This window comes from Trichosurus vulpecula, chromosome 3 (genome assembly GCF_011100635.1).
Source record: "Trichosurus vulpecula isolate mTriVul1 chromosome 3, mTriVul1.pri, whole genome shotgun sequence".
Lineage (NCBI taxonomy): Eukaryota > Metazoa > Chordata > Mammalia > Diprotodontia > Phalangeridae > Trichosurus > Trichosurus vulpecula.
Window position 1 is genome coordinate 152,164,223 of NC_050575.1, and position 20,909 is coordinate 152,185,131.

At 40.5% G+C, this 20,909-nt stretch overlaps 1 long non-coding RNA gene across 1 annotated transcript; it reads right to left on the minus strand.

Annotated features, from left to right (window-relative positions):
* Window positions 1-781: 781 nt before the first annotated feature.
* LOC118843897 lies at window positions 782-20,230 on the minus strand. The gene is made up of 6 exons (XR_005009943.1): window positions 20,153-20,230; window positions 19,887-19,985; window positions 18,597-18,770; window positions 6,435-6,553; window positions 4,561-4,701; window positions 782-2,659 (listed from the first exon to the last, which is right to left on the minus strand). It is a non-coding gene; the product is annotated as an uncharacterized LOC118843897 (long non-coding RNA).
* Between the last annotated feature and the right edge of the window lie 679 nt (window positions 20,231-20,909).

The following is a 20,909-nucleotide window of genomic DNA, read 5'->3' on the forward strand; positions in this document are numbered from 1 at the left end:
CAGGAGGCCAGTGTCCACTGGATGGAAGAGTACATGTTGGGGAGTGAGGTGTAAGAAGACTGGACAGGTAGGAAGGCTCTAGGTTATAAAGAGCTTTGGATGCCATTTTGGATTTGCTTCTGAAGGCAATAGGAAGCCACTAGAGTCTATTCAATGGGGTAGTGACACGATCGGACCTATGCTTTGGGAAAATCACTTTAGTAGCTGAATGAAGAATGGATTGGAGTGGGGAGGGTCTTGAGGCAGGCAGATCCACCAGTAGGCTACTGCAATAGTCCAGGTATGAGGTGCTAAGGGCCTGTACCAGAGTGGTGGCAGCACCCAAGGGGAGAAGGGGACATATTCAGGAGATGTTGCAAAGGTGAAATCAACAGGCTTGGATATGGGGGAGGGTGAGAGATAATGGAGAATCCAGGATGACTCCTAGGTTTTGAGCCTGAGGGACTGGCAAGATGGGGTTGCCTTCTACAGTAACAGGGAAGGTAAAAAGGTGGGGGAGAGTTTCCCTCTAAACTTTAGAGGGAAAGATAATGAATTTGGACATATTGAGTTAAGATGTCTACGGGACATCCAGTTCAAGATGTCCGAAAGGCAGGTGGAGATTTGAGATTGGAGGTCAGCAGAGAGAATTGGGCAGAAGAAGTAGATATGAGAATCATCAGCATAGAGATGGTAATTAAATCCATGGGAGCTGATGAGATCACCAAGTGAAGTAATATAGAGGAAGAAGAGAAGAGACCCCAGAACAGAATCTGGCCTCTTCCTCCCTTTCCAGGCTTTTTCTACCTTGGTCCCCTCCACACATTCTGTGTTGTAGTTAAAGTACCCCACTTGCTGCTCCTCAAACATGACACTTCATCTCCCATCTCCGGGCTTTTTCACGGGCCGTCCTATATGCCTAAAATGCTCTCCTTTCTCATTTCTGTGTTGTCGTTTCCCTGGCTTCCTTCAAGACTTAGCTCAGATCTCACCTTCTGCTGGAGACCTTTCCTGGACAGAATACTTATACTGCTTCTGCCCAAGTAGCAAAACCCATTCCTCATTCCTTCTGGATAACCGAGCGCTTGCTACCTCTGTAGCAAAGCAGGGAAGAGTATTATTTACAAAGAAAAAAGGTTGTAGTGTTCAGATCTATTGTCATTTTTTTCTTAATGAGAATGCACAGACACTATGATTAGTAAAAAAAACTTAGTTCAAATGTTGTGCTAGGCATTTATCAAATATAAACCCTGGCTAAATCCCAGTATAAAACAAGGTAATATTCTTAATATTTGTGCAATGATTTTGTAATTAAATTGCTGCTAAAGGAATATTTATTTTTTGCTTTCAAATCAGCTGAATATCAATCTACAATCGATAAAATGTAGCCCGTAGGCAACTCCAACTTCAAATTTGCTTCACAAATCTGCTGCTGGTAATTTATACACGGTCAATAAGACATGTTTCAAAAGCTACTTTTTTCTTCCCAACAGGCAACCCTGCTCTAATTTACAATTGGATAAGAACTGGCAAACTATACACACCTGAGTTAAATGTAATTTGTAATATGTTTGCTTGGGTTTTTTTTTTTCAAAGTAGCAATGGAAGATTTGATTTCATCTCCTCTGTATGCAAGGAATCTGTGACTATTTCAGGGTTTTGGATAGGGGCGATAACAAGAAAACACAAATTGCTTTTGTTTTCCTTTCAGGCATAATTTTCGGTTGTTGTTATTTGGGGGGGGGTGGAAAACCTTCAGGGAAAATGAGCCTGACTTTAATTGCTGTCACTGTTCTATGTTTGTAGGGTCCATGGGTAATAAGCAGAAAGGGCATTTTTATTATCAGGATTTTTTTTTAAAGTAAAGGAGTACTTTATCCCAAGACAGATTCCTCTCTTGTAATTTGGAGGAGGCAAAAAGCAAGCAATAACTGTCAAGTTTTGCCTGGATAGAAGACTTACAAATTAATCCCAGTGCTTGGAATCTCCACAAAGGTTGAAATCTATAATTAGTGCTAGAAACTGTAATTAACTTATTAGAAGCCCTCGTGCAGTGGAGGTGTGCCGATTGCAGCAGACGTGTGCGCCATCATTAGAAGTGTTCCCTAGGAAGGGGGTCTCTCAGCGCTCTCCCCTCAATTTCATTCTATCAGCTGCCAATTTGATTGGCTAAGTAGTTTGGGGCTGCGCAACCCTCTCTTTTTCTTTTGGATTGATGTGTTTATTACTTTTTGTGACAGAGGCTCCCAAGGCAGATGTTCAATAAAGAAAAAAGCAGCTATAGACTGGAGTAAAGAGAGAGGCAGCAGAGATAGCAGGAAATTGGGAAAGTTATCATAAGCACTAAGTTGTTATTGGAGATTTTGCTCCCAGCATTTGTAACAGTTCTGTTATATACTCTTCCACCACCAGTAATTTAGCGAGGAATTATTGAAAGCTGAGTCTCTTGATTTTAAATTACACCTGCACTGGCTGCATCCTGGAGGTCGTTCAGAAAAGAGGGTGATCTGAAGCTTTGAAAAATGTGAGCTGTTTCTGTCTTATTTTCAGTGAGAAGGGAAGTCATGGTGTAGTGAATGGGGCATTGGACTTGGTACGAAGACCAGGGCTTGAAGTCTAACTCATTCACGTGACCCTGGGCAAGTGTCTTCACCTGTTGTGTGTGCCTCATTTTCTTCATCTGTAAAAAAAAAAAAAAAAGTTATAGCGTTGGACTAAATGACCTCTAAAGTCCTTTCCAATTCTAAATGTATGATTCTATGATAAGAATATAACTTAGTTTCACCCTTACTAGGCTGTGCTAATTTGTTGTTCAATCGTGTCCAACTCTTTGTGACTTCATTTGGGATTTTCTCAGCAAAGATACTGGAGTGGTTTGTCATTTCCTTCTCCAGCTCATTTTACGGATGGGAAAGCTGAGGCAAGTAGGATTAAGTGATTTGCCTTGGGTAGCACAGCTAGTAAGTGTCTGAGGCCAGATTTGAACTCACCAAGAGGAGTCTTCCTGACTCCAGGCCCAAGCACATTATCTATATGCCACCTAGCTGCCTTTGTGCTAATTTAAGGAGACATAAAAAGAAGGGGGTCTGGTTTGCCTTTGGGCTTCTTGTGAAGCAGGCAAAGTTTGTCTTCAGAACTTTTCCTTGGGGCTGCCTCCCTCCTCCTTGTCCCTTTTTGTGCATCTGAGAGGTTCCCAGTAACCTCATAAAGTCCAGGTCTCCACACATGGCCATCTCTAACTGGATGTTATACCCTGAACCCTTGCTACATGTGCACTTAACTCTCATCAAAACTTACTGAACTCATGATGTATTCCAATAATAACAATGACAAACAAGTATTTATTAAGGGTCTACTGGGTGCCAGACTGGGCACCAGGAAATGGGAATACAGACAAAAACAAATCAGGCCCTGCTTCAGGAAGTTTGCCTTCTATTGAAGGGAGACAGTATGCATATATACGGGGATACAGGAGATTCCAAAAGTTTTCTTGCTGATTTAAGCTTTAGTGGATTACCAAATGAGAAAACATATGTACAGCACTTAGAGAATCTTAAAACAATATATAAATGTTATTATTATTACAATTGTTATTAAACGTACACTAAGGACTTTTGGAACAATCTGTATACAGAATAAATATATTGAACTTAGTGGGAAGAAGGTGCTACCAGCACTGAAGATAAAGAAAGGCCTTATGTAGATAAAAGCTGGTATTCAAGCTGAGCTTTGAATAATGATGATAAACGACATTGATATCTAGCTTTAAGGTTTGCAAAGCATCTTATACATACCATCTCATTTCAGTCTCATGACAACCCTATGGAGCAGAGAATGTTGGTGTCCTTTTCCTAATGCAGGTGGTGTGATCATATAGGGTGTCCCAAAAATCTTAGCAAAGTTTAACTCTAAAACTTTATAAATGAGGTATTATAGTTTTCTAGGCAAGGAATTATCCTCACCTATAAAATGAAGAGGTTGCACCACATGGCTTCTGAGGGTCACTCCAGCTCTAGTTCTCTGACTTCCCGTTTTACCGAGAAGGAAAGTAGGGGATAGACAGGGTAAGTGGCTCATCCATGGTCATATGACAGCTAGTGAGTGGTGGAGGCAAGATTTGAATCCAAGTCTATTTGACTTTCTAAATTCACCCCTCTGTCCGCTACCTGGAGTCCTCTTTCTGTTGTAGGAAGCAGTAAGCCAATCCCCAATAACCGATGCCTGTTAAGGTGTTGCCTGTGTCCCAGTTTATTATTAACAGGGGCATTCTGGAGACAGTGCTTCTATGTCAAATGAAAGAATCTAGTAGTAGAAGTGGTGGGCACCGTGGGAGCCTGTTGAGGCCAATATTTTGGGAAAGGAAGGCATCTTGGTACTGCTAAAATTGGAAATAGAAATCAAAATGAGGAATGAGCTGAATTGGGTGGATGAGAGAAACAAGCACAGCTTTTAAAAAAAAGTTTTTGTATGAGACTTTCATCAGAACTAAATAATGTAACCTGTGCTCCCTAGGGCTTCACTCAACCCTTCCCATTGCTGTGGTGGGCAACAGAGTAGGAGGGAGAATATGATTTTTCTCACCTTCTTTGGGATTGTCTGCAGAGCCTGGAGGGAGCACAGTTGAGGGGAAAAATCCTAGGCAGAGGTGTTCAACTCTGAGTATTTATTGGCAAAGACTTGGAAACTCATAAGACAGAATGATGACTTTCTTTTGCTTTGCTCCTGTAAATATGAAAGGATTTGGGATTTCAGCTTTTATCCATTCAGTGTGCATTTATTAAGCACCTGTTACATCCCAGGCACTATGCTAGCTACTGGACATACAAAGACAAAAAGAAAACAGTTCCAGCCTTCAAGGAACTAACATTCTACTGGGAAAAAAGCCAGCATGTAAAAGATAATTAAAAATGAAATTTAAATAAATAGGTAGATAGATAACTAAATACATGGATGAATGAATCTCTAGACTTACATATGTATCTGCACACACACACACACACACACACACACACACACACACACACACATATATATATTACACACATACTCCAAGTAGCTACAAAATAGGTTCTGGGAGGAAAGGTGTGCACTGGTAACTGGGGAACTCAGGAAGGACCTTCTGGACAGCCTAGTGCTTGAGCTGAGCTTTGACAAAAAGAAAATAGAGTATCCCAAAATGTGTTCCTAGTGCTTTTGCTGTGGATAATTAATTAATTTAAAGGTCATGGTCACCCATGTTACTTTTTTCTGTTTAGTGGGACAATAATTATAGAAAGGTCATCACACAGAATTTAATGCTATTTAGGTGCTATAGACAGACTATAAGTTCATGAGATAGAGTCTACGAACCATATAAAAATAAGTCTCATTACTTTCTAGCAGTACTTCACATGTCTGTCTGTATCTATCAATCTATCATATATACATAGTATGAGTACGTCTATATGTTGTCCTGTATTCAGTAAGTATCTATTGATTCCCCATTACATGTCCAGCCTCTTGCTAAGGGCTATGGAATGGAGAGCCATTTGTTAAGCATGGCTCTGTCCTAAGTGCTGGGGAGACAAGTAAAAGCAACTAAGATATTTCTTGCCCCCAAGGAGCTTACATTCTAATGAGGGAAAATACCATATATAGGGGAGTAATGATGTGGCAGGAGTATTTTGGTAGTGTTGATTTGATTCCCATTCTGAGGCCCAGAGGAGGAAAGCAGGAAAACGGGATGAGATCAGTGACATGGAATGAAAATGGCTGGGGAGGAGCTTGGTGAAAGTGGGTCCAGGCTTCGTATAGTGAGTGCTTACCAACCTGAAGCCTAGAGTCCCAGGATGGTGTTATGAGAGTTGCTGGGCTGTTTTTTGTTGTTGTTGTGTTTGACTGTTTCTATGTTCTTTGCTTTTTTGGGTATAAATGTAATATAAGACATAATGATCTCTACCTTTAAGATCTGAGTCTTATTGGGGAAGTAGGACTAGATGGGTAATTATGGCAAGGTGACTGGGGATTTGCCTTAGGGTGGTAGACTTTGGAGGGCACTTAGACTGTAGTGTAGAAACAATAGATTTTAGCATCTACTCGGCAGGAATAATTAGGTATATAAGGGTGAGGATCTATCCCAATTAGACACGAAGGTCCAGACTTCTCAGATTGAATCAATCAAAGGTGTAAATTAGGGGAAAAATAAATCTTTAATCAATTTGCATGAAGGGAGGGGCTTTGATCATTGGATGAAAACAGATGATATTTTATGATTGGTTAAAGAGAATCAGTCACCACCTAAGGTGCTCTTATCTAACATAGCAAGCCCTTTAGAAAACTAGATGTCCAGAGGTGAAGGGTTCAGGCTTTTGGAACTTCTAGGATCAGGAGGTCATTGAGGAAGCAGGTTCTTGTAGCTATAATAGAGAATATCAAGGGGAGAGGAAAAGTGAGCCGGGAAGGAGTGATATACTTACCCTCCCTCTTGCTCCCCTGTCCCACACTGCAGAATTGAAAAGTCTTCTTAATCACTTTGCTCTAGGTGTGGTTTGCAGTACTTGTTGGAGCCCCCAGAATACACCTGGCTATGGCTCTACTGCATGCACATATGTAGAGAAACAATAACAAAAAATCAAGTTGAAGATAAAATCAAGGACCAAAATATGTGCTACAACTAAAAAGTGCTAAGGAAGATCAGGAAGGGGAAAAGGTCAGTGTGGGCTGGAATGGATTTGTGTGAGTTTGGGCTTATATCCTCACCTCTCATGATAATGGCCACTCATGGGAAAGATAGCCCGGTGTTGAGGTGTATAGCCTTTAGCTTTGGGACAAAAGATTTTAGTTTTGTTTTCTTGGGTGATACTAATTAGCTCATTCAGGTACAAACAACTTTCTTCCCTCAAAATGAAAAGGGGAATATTTTTTAACTTCTACTGGTTCAACCCTAAAATTTAGATCTTTACTCTTTAGCCACCAAACCTTTCTAGACTTCATATTTGCTGTCCCAGAGCCCTGAGACACTGGCATTTACTTCTGGTGTTCTAAGAAGTAATATGATACCATGTGGGTGCTGGCAAAAAAAGAGAGGGGTGTTATCATTTTAAAAACTATATTAAAAAGATGAGACTCCATCAAATGACCCTTTGAGATGCTTGGGGGGGGGGTAATGAATGTTTGGGTAAGCCTAGAAAAAGCTGCATTAAACAGCCCTAGAAATAACAATTTTTTTTTTAAAAAAAGCAACTACCCCTGAATGTCTGCATTGTATAAATCTAATAAGACAGAGTGAAAAATATTGGATTTATTTTTACAAGTTAGCTGTGACCTTCCTGACCTTCTGAATGGATTCACTTCATGCAGTACCTCTTAAGGGCATTAGGGTTATAGCTAACTCATAAAAATAAATCCAATATTTTCCCTTTAGCTATGTCAGAGCCAATGTAGGAATTCAGATGCTAGTACAAGGGAGGCCTGCTTTCATTGTCTTTGACCTCCCATTATAAGAGCTACTGAAGGCTCAAGCCTAGTGGGGCCTGGCATGATAGCAGCTTCCACTACAGCCATTGAAAATCGGAAAGAGAAACAAGGGTGCCAGAGCCAAGTTCAGGGTCATAAGGAAAGGGTAGGGATAACAGGACCCAGTTGGAGAGAAGAAATGAGAGTATTGACTTGCAGGAAAGGGTGGCCTGGGCTTGCTGTTGGAAAAGTTAAAGTGACCAAAACAAAACAAAACAAAAATCACCCAGTAATTCAGGGAAAGAACAATATCTCCTCTAAGAAAAGGGCTTCATCCAATTAAAAAACTTCTGTGCAAGCAGGATTAATGCAACAAGGATTAGAAGAGAAATAATCAACTGGGGGAAAAATCTATTAACAGATAACTCTGTTAAGGATCTGACACCCAAGATATATAGGCAACTAACAAAAATATATAAGAACAAAATACCATTTCCCAATAGCTAAGTGGTCAAAAGATATGAAGAAACAGCTCCCAAAAGAATTGCCAACTATTAACAATCCTATGAAAGATTGCTCCAAAACACCAATAAAAGAAATTCAAATCAAAACAATGCTCACACCCAGCAAATTGGCAGAGATGACAAGGGTTGTGGTAGACAATGTTAGAGGGTCTACGGAAAGACAGAAGTATTAATGTACTGTTCTAAGAGCTGTACCTTGGCCCAAACATTCTGCAAAGTAATTTTAAATTATACTCGAAAAGTGACTAAAATACCTATACATTTTAACTCAAATTTCAGCACATACCCTGGGGAAACAATAATAAAAAGAAAGGCTTCCTATGCACCAAACATTTAGAGCAACACTTTTTATAGTAGCCTAGAAATGGAAAAAAGTGTTGTTCATTCGTGTCTGACCCTTTGTGACCCCATTTGGGATTTTCTTGGCAAAAAATATTAGAGTGATTTGTCATTTACTTCTCCACAACAACAGAAAGAACTGGAAAAAAGTAGATGCCCATCAGTTGGGGAATGGCTAAACCAACTCTGATGCATGAATATGATGAACTGTTACTGAGTTTTACAAAACGATGAATGCAAAAATGTAGGAAGGCATGGAAAGCCTCCTATGAGCCAATGTGGTGTCACAGACCTGTAATTCCTGAAGCTGGTGGATCTCTTGTGCTCAAGAGTTTTGAGCTTCAGTGAGCTAGGCTGATCAAGTGTCCAAGCTAAGTCTGATCTCAACACAGTGAGCCCAGAGAAATGGGGGTCCACCAGGGAGCCAAAAGGAGGGGCAAACTGACCAAGTTAGGAAGTAGAGCAAGTCAAATCTCTTGAGTAAATAGTAGTAGAATCAGGCCATGAGTGGTCCATGTACTTCTAGCCTGGGCAATATAGGAAAAATCCATTTCCAGTCTTTAAAAAAATTAACATAAAATTAATTAATTTTTTTTAAAAAAGAAAGCCTTATACAAACTGATACATAGTGAAATAAATGGAACCAGGAAATCAATATGTACAATTACTGCAAGAATGTAAATGGAAAAAGAACAGAAAACAAACAAAACAGAATGTTATGAATTTATAATGATGGAGCTTAACTTTGAAGAAGAAATATGATGACGTGCTTCTGTTCTTTCTTTGTAAAGGGTTGGGGAGGGCGGATAATGAAGGCAGAAGACTATATATACAGGCAGATTTCATGATGTGTTGAATATTTTGATGAACTGCTTTCTTTCTTTCTCTATCTCCTTTGTTAAAAGGAATGTCTCCTGGGTGACCTTGGGCAAGTCACTTAACCCCAATTGCCCTGCCAAAAACAAAACAAAACAAAACAAAAGGAATGTCTCTCCAGATGGGAGGAGAGAAGGTCTTGAGAAATGAAAATATGTAAAAATAAAAGACATAAATAAAAATTAATTTTGAAAATGGGAAAAAGAAGATTAAGCACATATACCACACTAACTTTCTTTTAATAATCTACTGTGGATTTACCATCGATTTAGTTGGCACAAACTCATTGGGAAAAAAATGTAATGGAAAGTGTAATACATTGGCAAAAGTGGATGTGAGCTCAAATCCCAGCTTTGCTATTACGAAAACTTGAGCAAGTCCTCTAATCTCGTTGGGCCTCAGTTTCCTCATATGTAAAACTGAGGGATTTATATATATGACCTCTAAGGTCCCTTCTAGCTCTAACATTTGGTGACTCTCTACATAATGATGCTCAGTGGCTTGCTGAGATCCTCCCTATCCCTTTCTTCATTGGGTTTGAGGCCTCTGTCATGATTACCCCATCATTCCATTTCCTGTCCTTGGCACAGAAGAAAATGGGGTTTCTTGGCTAGGAGGCTAGCCTATGGAGATAATGCCGATGATTTGAAGAAATGAATACATTGACTTAAGGCTCAGTTTGGAAACTACTCGGTCCCTACTCTTGATGTCCTTAGAAGCTACAAGATCCCCTCAGCCTCCTCCCAAGGTGACAATCCAGGCACCTCAATAAGCAGCGCTTGCTTCCTCTGCCCCCCTAGCTCTTCCTGCAGACTGTTGTCTCAAGTGCTCAACTTTGCCTCAGCAGGTCAGGGCTGCTGTTCCTTTTATATTCAGCTCTTTAATATAAGCAATATCCTCCCTGGCCCCTGACTCTTAATACAGCAGTTTGCCTTCAAAGCGTAAATTAAAGTAATGCCACCAAGGGGCATTAATGGACTTAGTAAAGTCAATACCAAGGGCATTGTGTATTCCCTGTTTAATATTAAGAGTGTGACAGCAGTAGCCCAGCCCTTAATGTACCAGGCCCCTACACTGAATACCAAAGACATTGTACTGACTAGCTCAGCCTAGAGCTAGGAAAGGGAGGAGACTGAGGCAGGGGATGGCTGCAATTGAGGGAATCACACTGGTGGGCCAAGGGGCTGCTGTGTGGCTAGGTAAAGGTCAGGAACTGTTAGCAAATATTTGGAGGCCCCCCGTGCCATCCCAGTGGATTTTTTGACACAAGTAATCTTCTGTGGGGGAAGGCTAGGGGAGGAAAAAAAAAGGCTGTGATAGTCTGTGCCTTGGAGAAGAGAGCAAGGAGGAGGGATGAGGAGAGGAGAAGAGTGGATCTGAGCAGTTGAAAGGTGATTCCATGCCCTCTGTCCATATTAGGACAGGGATCTAGGGCATCTGGGTACTAAGAGGAGGCCCTCTGGTGAACTGCTGGATTTGTGGAAATTGGGAATGCCTATTGTACTCAAGGTATGCCATGACCATCCCTGCTGTCATTTTAGTGAGACTTTTTTTTAAAAAAAGCTTTTACTTCTTCCCCATGTAGTTTCTAAAACTGCAGAGACCCAAAAGTACTTAGTTCAGCCTTGAAAACCCTTGGTTTGGTTGCAATCCAGAGTCTCAAAGCTTTTGAACACATTCCTCAGCTTGTACTGCCCCGCTCCCTACAAAATCCTCCCCTTTCCAGGCTCTTTGGGCCTCTTCTTTACCAAACCCCTGATGAAAATGAGCTGCTCAGATGAATCCTTCACTTATCTTCTTTACCCCCACTATTGCTCACTAAAAAGAAAATCAGACGGTGGGCCTCACTACGTATGTCTCTGAGACACCTCCGAAATCACTCCACCTCAGCAGTGCGCTCACCCTGGGAGATCACTCTCCTTGCAGTCTGATTGATTGGTTAATTCCTCCCAGAATTTCCATTTTAAGGAAAGCACCGTGGTCAACCACATTCACTTCTTTATTCCTCTTTTGGATTTTTCCACTTCTGATCTCTTGACTTCTTTCTCCACCATACTCTCCATGCAGGTATCTTCTTTCTCTTCCCACCCCCACCCCCTATTTTCAGCTCCCTTATATGTATTGACTTCCCCTGTTGGAAGGAAGCTCCTTGAGGCCAAGGGAATGACTTTCTTTTTGCTGCATTTGTATTCCTAGCACTTAGCAGACCACCTGAAACATATTAAGTGCTTAATAAATGCTTCTTTGACTTGACTCGACCTTCCGCATCTAAGGTCCTGTTTTCCTTCTTGGTTTATATTCCTAGAAATTATTAGTGCTATTATAATACACTAGTGAATCTATTGGACAGAGAGAAAATTCTTCGCTGAGAAGTTGTCATGGGTTGCAGTCATTGTGAAATGCAACATCTAGTTAAAGGAAGAAAAGGCACGGGAAAGGCAAGGAAGAGAAGCAATACAGAGTTTCTCCAGTACCTTTAGAGCCTGCACTATCTGAATTTTTCACAGGGAGAAGTGGAGGGAGATAGGAAGCAACGGTAGTGGCCTGTGACTTAGCTATGGGTAAAACATCCAGTGTTGTGACATCCTTTATCAAAATGATGGAATTGGCAATGTAGAACACTTGTCTCTGTCTTGAAATATCTTTGTGTTTCTTTGGAAAGGCTTGTATTTACTGACCTGTATTTATGTACCTATATTTATTTATGTAGGTAATTTTATGTATTTGACCTGTATTTATGTACACATAAGTCAGCCGCAGGCAAGCAGATAGAGCGTGGACCTAAGTTCAATTCTACCTCAGATACTTACTACCTGTGCAACCTCAGGCAAATCGATTTACCTTTCTGTGCCTCAGTTTCCTCATCAACTACGTGAGGGGATTAGACTCAATGGCCCCTAAGGCTCCTTTTGGTTGGTCTGTTTGCCTCAATTCTCTTTCCACTCTAGTCAACCCTTCACTCTGCTACCAAAACGATCTTTCTAAAGCCCAGGTCTGTCCATGTCACCCCTACTCAATAAACTTCCAGTTGTTCCTTCTTTTCTCTAGGACCAAATATTAATTAATTAATTAATATCTGTCTGGCTTGGGGAGGCAGTCAGGGTTAAGTGACTTGCCCAAGGTCACACTGCTAGTGTCTGAGGCTTGATTTGAACTCAGGTCCTCCTGACTGCAGGGCAGATGTTCTATCTACTGTGCCACCTGGCTGCTGCTCTTTAGCTTTTAAAGTTCCATCATAACATGGCCACTTCCTATCTCTCCACTCTTGTTATATTTTATTTCCCTCCATATATGCTATAATGCCGTGACACCGGCCTTCTTGCTAATATTCTTGCTATTCACACAAGAAGCTTACCTCCCGACCCAGGGTCCAGGCCTTTTCCCTGGCTTTCTGACGTGTCTGGACGTCCCTCCTTCCTCATCTCCACCTTCTGATTTCCCTGGCTTTCCTCAAGTCTCAGCTCATGCTACTTTATTCAAGAAGCCTTTTCTGGTCCCCCTTAATGAGAGTGTCTTCCCTCTTAGTTCACCTCCAATTTATCCTGTTTGTTTCTTGCTTGAGCACAGTTGTTGACATTTTCTTCCTCATTAGAAGGTGAGCTTCTTGAGGGCAGAGACTATTTTTACTTTCTTTATATCCCCAGAATTTAGCACACAATATTGGCACAGAGTAAGTGCTTAATTAATGCTTATTGACTCTCAGTTCTAAATTTATGATCCTATGATCCTCAGTAGGATATAAACTCCTTGAGGCCAGGGCCAAAATTTAATTAAAAATTGAAACGAGGCAGGATCCTTGACAATAGATAGGTTTGGTTGACAGGCCCATGTATATTTAGCACAATTAGATAACCAGGAAGATATCCTGATGAATTGAAAGTTTCTTGCTGAGAAGAAAGGCACAAATTGATCCCTATAAGCTGAGTGCTTTGTTTATTAAACAAGAACAAAATAAAACAAGACAAATAAAACACCAATACAAAGAATGCCTTGTATAGGACCAAACACCTCATAGATGCTTGGTAAGGTTTTAATTATGGTTTAAAACAAAAAAAGGCAATATAGATTATAGTTTTAAAATAAAGAATTCTAAGAGAGAATGAAAAAATCTATTTTAAAATATACAAAACCAATCTATAAAACCCCAAGAAGAGATTAAAGGTAGACCATAAGTTCCTTGAGGACAAGGATTTTTCTTTGCTTTGCTGTTGCTACACACTGCATGTAATAGTTGATTAATAAATGTTTTCTGGGTAGAAATGAATTGAAAGTTGCTATTCCATTCCATTTAGAGGAATATGTGTAGAGGTGTATAGTGTTTGGGGTTTTAGGGACAGATGTTTCCCTAAATGCAATCCTGGTTTAGTTTTCAATTTGTTTTGAAGTTGCTTGTTATCATTGACTTGAATCAATGGTTTGACTTGCCTAGATGAGGGAGAACACATAGATCTACCTGCCGAAGGCAAACCATCACATTCTATAGTTAAGAGCTAAGAGGAAGGGATTGTGGAGTTCTTCCAGGTCAAGTTTCTCATTTTATTGATGAAGAGGTTAAGTGACTTGCCCAAAGTCACACAGGTAATAAAGGAGAGAGCCAGGAATGGAATCCAGGACCCCTACTGACAAATCTGTCACTCTTTCCATTGTATTTTGTTGCTTCTCTGATCTGGCAAACTCAGCTGACTACAGCTATAGTACCACTCAGATAATAATGCCAGGAAAAGTGGAAAGCCATGAAAATGGAGAGCAAATCTCTGGGATGAACAAAGTTGGCCCCCTGTTCTCTAGATAGTAGTTATCTTATTGTCGAGTTTACAGATTCCAACCACTGATGAATTACTTCTCCTTTCTCCATTCTGAATAAACTTCAAGAAAAATCATGTGTTCTTGCTATTTTTCTGCCATTGTAATAAAATTGCTCCAGATTTACATAATTACAATTCTGGTGTCTTCTCAGATCATAAATAAGGGATAATTAACATTGTTACTTGTCAGCTGGGAAATACCTCTGGTGGATGGAAAATCAGAACGCGCTCGGTTTATTTTAAGTCACATCTCCTGGACAATCGAGGATAATTGAATCATACACATTTCATTGAAAATGAATGAAGGAACGTTTAATACTGTTGGCCCTGAATGGAGTGGACGCCAGAGAGGCCACTTGCTCCAACAAGCCGAACTTTAATTTCTCACCATGGAGGACGGGCCTGACAGTCTAATTTAGAAGCATTCCTTAAAATCTTAATCAGTGCATAGAGATGAGCAGAGTTGAGTTTTGACACCATGTTCATTGTTTACGGTTATCATTTTTAATAAACATTAAAATGATTTTACAGGTGTGGAAAAAAGGCTCGTCATAAACACTTACCTCTTCCCCTTTCTGTCTCTCTTTCTCTCTCTCTCTCTCTCTCAAAAAAAAAACCCACAAACTATCTTGAATTAAGATGTGACATGTTCATTAGGACCTCTCTTTTTTTTTGCAACTCCCCGAAAGCTATGTATATTTCTAAGTCCAAGAAAAGTCCATCTCCTTAGCACAAGTGATATCTTGATTGACATATCTCCAAATAAGCTTCTGAATAGCTTTCCATATTAGCCTTGGAATAATTCAGATGTCAAATTACATCTCACAGACTGGGTGACTCCAGCAGAGCCCTAGAATAAATTTTTTAAATATTTGGGAGAAAATATTAAATTTTTTTTCAGGTTAGGTCAAGGTTCATATCATTTGGTAATAAAGAGCCACAGAGGGTGTTTGCTCAGAGTAGGCCTCATTGGTTTTATTTTCTGCAACAGCTGCAGGTCGGCCTGACCTTTGAAGAGAGTTTCTGATTTTTCATGCCTGCAGCTTGCATCATCTTTGCATTTTGCTCGTGGTTTCCTTGGACAGAACTGGGAAGCCAAAAACAAAAAGCGTAATTGCTCTCTCTCTCTCTCTCTCTCTCTCTCTCTCTCTCTCTCTCTCTCTCTCTCTCTCTCTCTCTTTCTCTTTCTCTTTCTCTTTCTCTTTCTCTTTCTCTTTCTCTTTCTCTTTCTCTTTCTCTTTCTCTCTCTCTCTATTTCTCTCTATCTCTTCCTTCCTCCCTCCTTTCCCCACTATTTCTCTCCTCTCTTTCCCCTCTCTCAGTGTCAACCCTAAAAGTTCAGCTTTTATTATTCCTGTCTTCGCAAGAAGGGAGACAGTCTTTGGAGCTCTCATTTCACCCCTAAGGAAACTGTGTTGCAAAGTTAGGCAGGGATCCTTCCAGGATCTCCCAAGGCACAACAAGAATAGTAACCACGCTGTCAATGATGCTTACTTTCCATAATATTTGTTTGATGGCACTAACAATGTTGCTGAGAAAACCCCTCCTTAATACTAGCTGTGTACACAGCTGTAAATACTTATCTAAAAAAGCTACTGGATATTGCTTTGTGGAAAGACTCACTAATTATGTGTCCCTATAATTAAATATATTGTTATAAATTCTATGATAATGGCACAACTGTGTTTTTCTTTTACAAAGAGTAAATTTATATCGCTACCAAATATCACATTCAGCACCTGAATTTCCATAACCAATTAGCCAAAAAATTTGCATCCTGTGTTTTCCTGTAATTTTATTGAAATGAAAGATAATGAATTAAATCCAATTATAGCAAAAAGATGTCAAGCAACTTGATGCTGATTTTACATGCGGCAATGGTTCCTAAGCCCGCTCCCTGCTCAAGAAAACTGCACTGCTGCTTAATACGATCAAAGCATCCTATCATATTAGAAGTATCAGCACAATATTACAGACTCTGATGGACAGGCCTTATTAGAGATTAAGGTCCTCCACAAATATCTAATGTTGCTCTAAAAGACGCACAATTCCAGATTTGAATGCGAGACGTTCTTCTCAATTTGCAGAGCTTGCTTACTGCCTAAGCATCTTTCTAAAAATGAAATCATCCAAATGCCAGAAATGGAAATCTACCACCCTCTCATCCCATAACAAAGCCTGGAACTTTAATGAAACCTTCCCACTTCATAGGATTTATGGGGGGAAGGAGGGGGAAGACGGTAGAGAGAGAGAGAAAGAGAGAGAAATGGATAATGGGCTTATTTTGCAAAGCACCTGGAATTCCTAAGATGGAAGGCTACATCAAAATGCAAAATAAAATTCTTAATGACTACAATCCTCATCTCTCTCTCTCTTTTAAAACATATGTATTTCTATACTTTCTAAGAAAAAAGTAGAACCTCTAGAAAACCTAAAGATAACTAGCCTTGCCTCTCCTTTTAAAGAATCCACCTGCTACAAACAGGAGATTGCGTTTAAGAGGCGCAGAGAAATGATTACAGATGAAAGAAAATGTGCCCGTGTCTACTTCTTTTCCAAGAACCACATTATCTGACTTCTGGTTTATTTTCTCCCTTTATTGCACACCCCAGCCCCTTCCTTCCAACTACCATGTAAATGCAGACTCTCCCCAAAACCGAAAGTCAGATAGAATTTCCCCTCACGAATAGCTCGCAGGACAATTAAATCACACTCTGGTCCAGGAGTCATTTTGAGTTCCAAAAAACAGTTTCAAACTTGCTAGGGTTTCAAGTGATTAAATCATTTGCTGGATTGGTCTTAATATTCACAAGAAGGACTTTGCGAATATAATAATGATATTGTGTTATATCCGGTGGGGCAAAGGGATTCTGCTGTGGCTCTAGAAGATCAGCAGCGACCCAAATCTGCCAGCTGAAGCACAGCGTATAGAGGATTGTCATGCAAGACACTACTGGGTGCCTCTCCTCTTCGATTACCTTTCACTGACCTGGTCTATAGTCAGCCTGCTTAATGGTTTGCTGTCAGTACAGTAAAAATGCTAACCTGTCTTTATATCTAATCTATTCTGAAATTGGTCTTCAACATAAATAATTTGTTCCACTTCATAAAAATATAACAATAATAATTAAATAAGATTTAGCTGAACAAGCCGTGGCTGCCATGTTTGTGTTTGCTTGCTTTTTTTAATGAAATAATTAATTGTGAGGCTAGGTATTTTGTGTTGTCCTTGAGCATTTTCATCACCATTTTTTAAAAAGGGCTTTGAAAATCAATGTTTGCCTTCACTGTCATCCATCTTTATATAGTAATAAATTAAGTGGGAGGTATTGATATTTTTGACTGAGGTTTTAAAATTTACATGCTAATGACAATTGTACCCTTGTGACTTTTGGTTTCTGTTGCCATTTATTCTTTGTGTCTTGGTAGGGGGATGTATTCTCTGAAGACTATTTGCTTGTCTTTGAAGGGAAAGCACCCTGAATTCTGGGCTCCACCTTAACCTCTTCCCAAGTATCCAGGTGCCACCTGGCCCAGTGGTTCAGCCAAAGCCCCCTTGCTGTTTCTTAGTACCTAAGTTTCTCAGAAGGAGGCCTAGGTGAAGAATAGAGCTAAGGAAAGTTCAAATGGTCCAGTCGTCAGTGTGGGGAATGAATGTATGGGTGGGCTCTCCATAAAGAAGGCTTGGCACATAAGTCATGCCTGAGCGTGCCAGGAGGCTGTATCTAGTGGAACGGGGTGTAATCCTGTTTGTTTAGGAAAAATCAATGGGAGGTATAAAATCTCAAAAATTGGGGCCACACTTCTGGGCTCTTCCTAATTCTTTCTGAATGTAGCCTTCAGGGAGGTAGAAATCTAGAATCACCTCCCAGCAATACCTCCTTATTCTGAGGAAAGAGCATTTCCCCGGCCTTCTGTAGGAGTGTTAATTTAGCAGCAAGGAAAAATACTCTAGTAGAAAGGGGGCAAAACTCAGGATGACAATTCAATTTTCTTTAATGCAGCAAGATTACACGAGGCATTCAAAGGGCTGCCCATAAACACATAAACGGTGAGAAGTGAGCAAAAAATAAACAATCCTTATCTATGTTTTTTTCCTCTTTTTTAAGCTTGTGTATGTGTGTGTGTGTGCGTGTGTGTGTTGGGGAGGGGGGTATGCTTTAAGGCAACAACAGTGGTTTATTTAGTTGTAGAGACTAATTTGTAGGGCAATATTGATTATCTGCAGGACATTCACTTCTGTTTAAGATTCTACTGGATAAAGGCACAGGCAGACAGTACCACAAGTGTGATTTTTCTCTCTAGAATTTCCAGAGTGTTTGGGAGACAAATAGAAGAAACTATATACACTAAGGTTCTGTCAAACCAGATGCTTCCCCAAGGCTCCCCAGGGCTTGGTCATTGGTTTTATTTACAATTGTGCCAAGGTTGCAATAAATTACTTGTTGACATATGAATCTTAAATATGTATATATGTAGAGAAGAAGAGAGAATATGTGTGTATGTATGTGTATATGTGTGTGGGGGTATATATATACACGTATACATATACATATATATATATATATATATACAGAGAGAGAGAGAGAGAGAGAGAGAGAGAGAGAGAGAGAGAGAGAGAAGCAAGTTACCCACCCACCTGGGTGCCCGGCCCGGCAAAGAAGGAGTTGCTGTTTTTGTGACCCAATCCTGAAATCATTATGCAGGATTATAAAAATATTAGGGCTGCTGAAAGTTCAGCCTCTCCAGTTTCCTGCTGCCTGGTGATTGCTCTGTTACATCAAACTGCCTGGGATGTGCCTTGCAGCACTGTCTGTGAAGAAAGGACAGAACATATGAAAGGTGTGGAGAAGGACTCACTTTCATCAGGGTATCAGTTTCCAGGACAGTTTGGGAGCCCAAAGCGTTATTGTATTACACGCCGCACTGAGATGTGCCTTGTTCATTTTCCCCCCCTCCTTTTAGTGTTTTAGAAATAAAAGACTATTTTTTTTCTTTCCAAATTGCGCTGGGAGGCAAATTCTTGAACAGTGTAATAGAAAATGTTAGACAATATTCCTTACTGGAGCTATTGACATTTTGGGTAGCCGTGACACTTTGATTTTCCTCAAAACATATGGATCAAGCCTGACTGTATTATTGGACAGGAAGACCTGATGAAAGGCCTTTCTTTATCTGCCTTTGTATTTTCCCCCCTCTGTTTGTTCATGGCTTTCTCTCTGAATATAATCGTGGTTTTCTTAAGCTGCCCAGGGAGTTGTTATTGCCTCACTAAATATTTCATGGAGCACAGCGCACCGTACCTGCCAACCAATTCTTTATCTGTCGTCAAAAATAAAGGGCTTGTCCATGAGAAAATGCAGTTAAGGGTTTTCATTTTTTAATTTCCCGATCATCCTTTAACATTAAAAATCTCAATCTCTCTCTCTCTCTCTCTCTCTCTCTCTCTCTCTCTCTTATTTGCCAGAGAAAGAGCTGTCCACTTTTTGGTCCCTTCCTTGGTTCAAGCATGCATTAATGCATTCATTTATTTATTTAGTCCCCCTTGTTGTCTGTGATTACTAGTGCTTATTTCCCTGAGTTTCTCTTCCTGTTTGTTCAAAACGGAAAAGTTCAAAGCCACTCTGTCAGCTGAGGGAAAAGCTAGCTGAATACTAACCCTCCCTCCAGTGCCTGTCTGCTTCTGACCTTGAGAAAGTAGCAGTAAACTGTTCCCTGGCAAACACTGCATGTGTGTTTTGTTAGACCAGGTCGGGAGGGGTCAGGACTCACCTGAGGCTGGCACCACAGACTTAGACTTTTCTTTTCAACGCTGTAATGCATTTTTAAAGGGGACATTCTCGCCTTTGTAGGGGCCTAATATCGGCTCGATTTAAAAACCTGTCAAAACCCCAAGCACACACTCCATAAAATATAAATAAGTACTTACTGTTTGCAGATGTTGCTTGTTTTTCATAATGTTTGTATTTGAAGCCTCCAGTCTTCACTTCCTGTCAGCCCCAGTCATGCTGCTCTCATCCATTTATTTCTGAAGAAACAAGAGGAACTTCAGAATGCGATTTCTCAATGAAGACACTTTCTTTTAAATCTGTCAGGGTCCTTGGCACAATGATCATTCTCTCCCTCTCTCTCCCCATTCCACACTTCACTCCCCCGGTCCCCTACCCCCACCCCAATCTCATTGTACATACACACCAAGGTCTGTGTCTATTGCTTTGACTGCCTTCCAAAGGGCCACAGTCCATGTTTAGCAGTCTTCAAAAGGGGCTTTCGTCTCAGTGAAGTGAGATTTGGAAGGCTTGGAAAATTAGACTGTAATTCGATAGGTCTGTAATCTGCATGATGCAATTAATTGGAAGCAATTAGGAAGTGGACCATCGGGAAAGAGCAGTTAATGGTTTTCCAGGGGAAATGAATGGAGGGGGACCTACCATGACTTTGCCATCTCTGCAACTGGATAAATTCATTGTACAAGTATTCCACTACTATCACTGACCCCCAGCTTGCTGCCTCCAAAGTTCACTATGAGTCCTCTTCCCTCCCTCTCACCCCCATGGCACACGTATTAGGTTCAGTACCACTAGGCTGACAAGCCCCTGCCATCCGGCTTTAGATTGAGCTCTTCTCCTTCTTTTTTTTTTTTACGTAGAATCTCTTTTCTTTTCTTTTTACGCAGAGTTTAACCTTTCAGCTAACTGTACCATCTCCTTTGTGTGACTGCCAGAGTGGCAGCCATGGGCAGGGGGAAGAACTGATATCCTTTGTATTGCGGAGTCAGGAGGTCATTCTTCTCCATAGCTCCCCATGGACAAATGCTTCATGGAAGCGGCTGTGGACCTTTGCGTTTGGTTGGCTATTCTCATGTGATCTTCCTAAACATTTTAATAATTTGCTCTCTGGGGCCTATGATGGCTGGATTTAGAAGGGAACCCAACCATCCTTACCCGTGTGA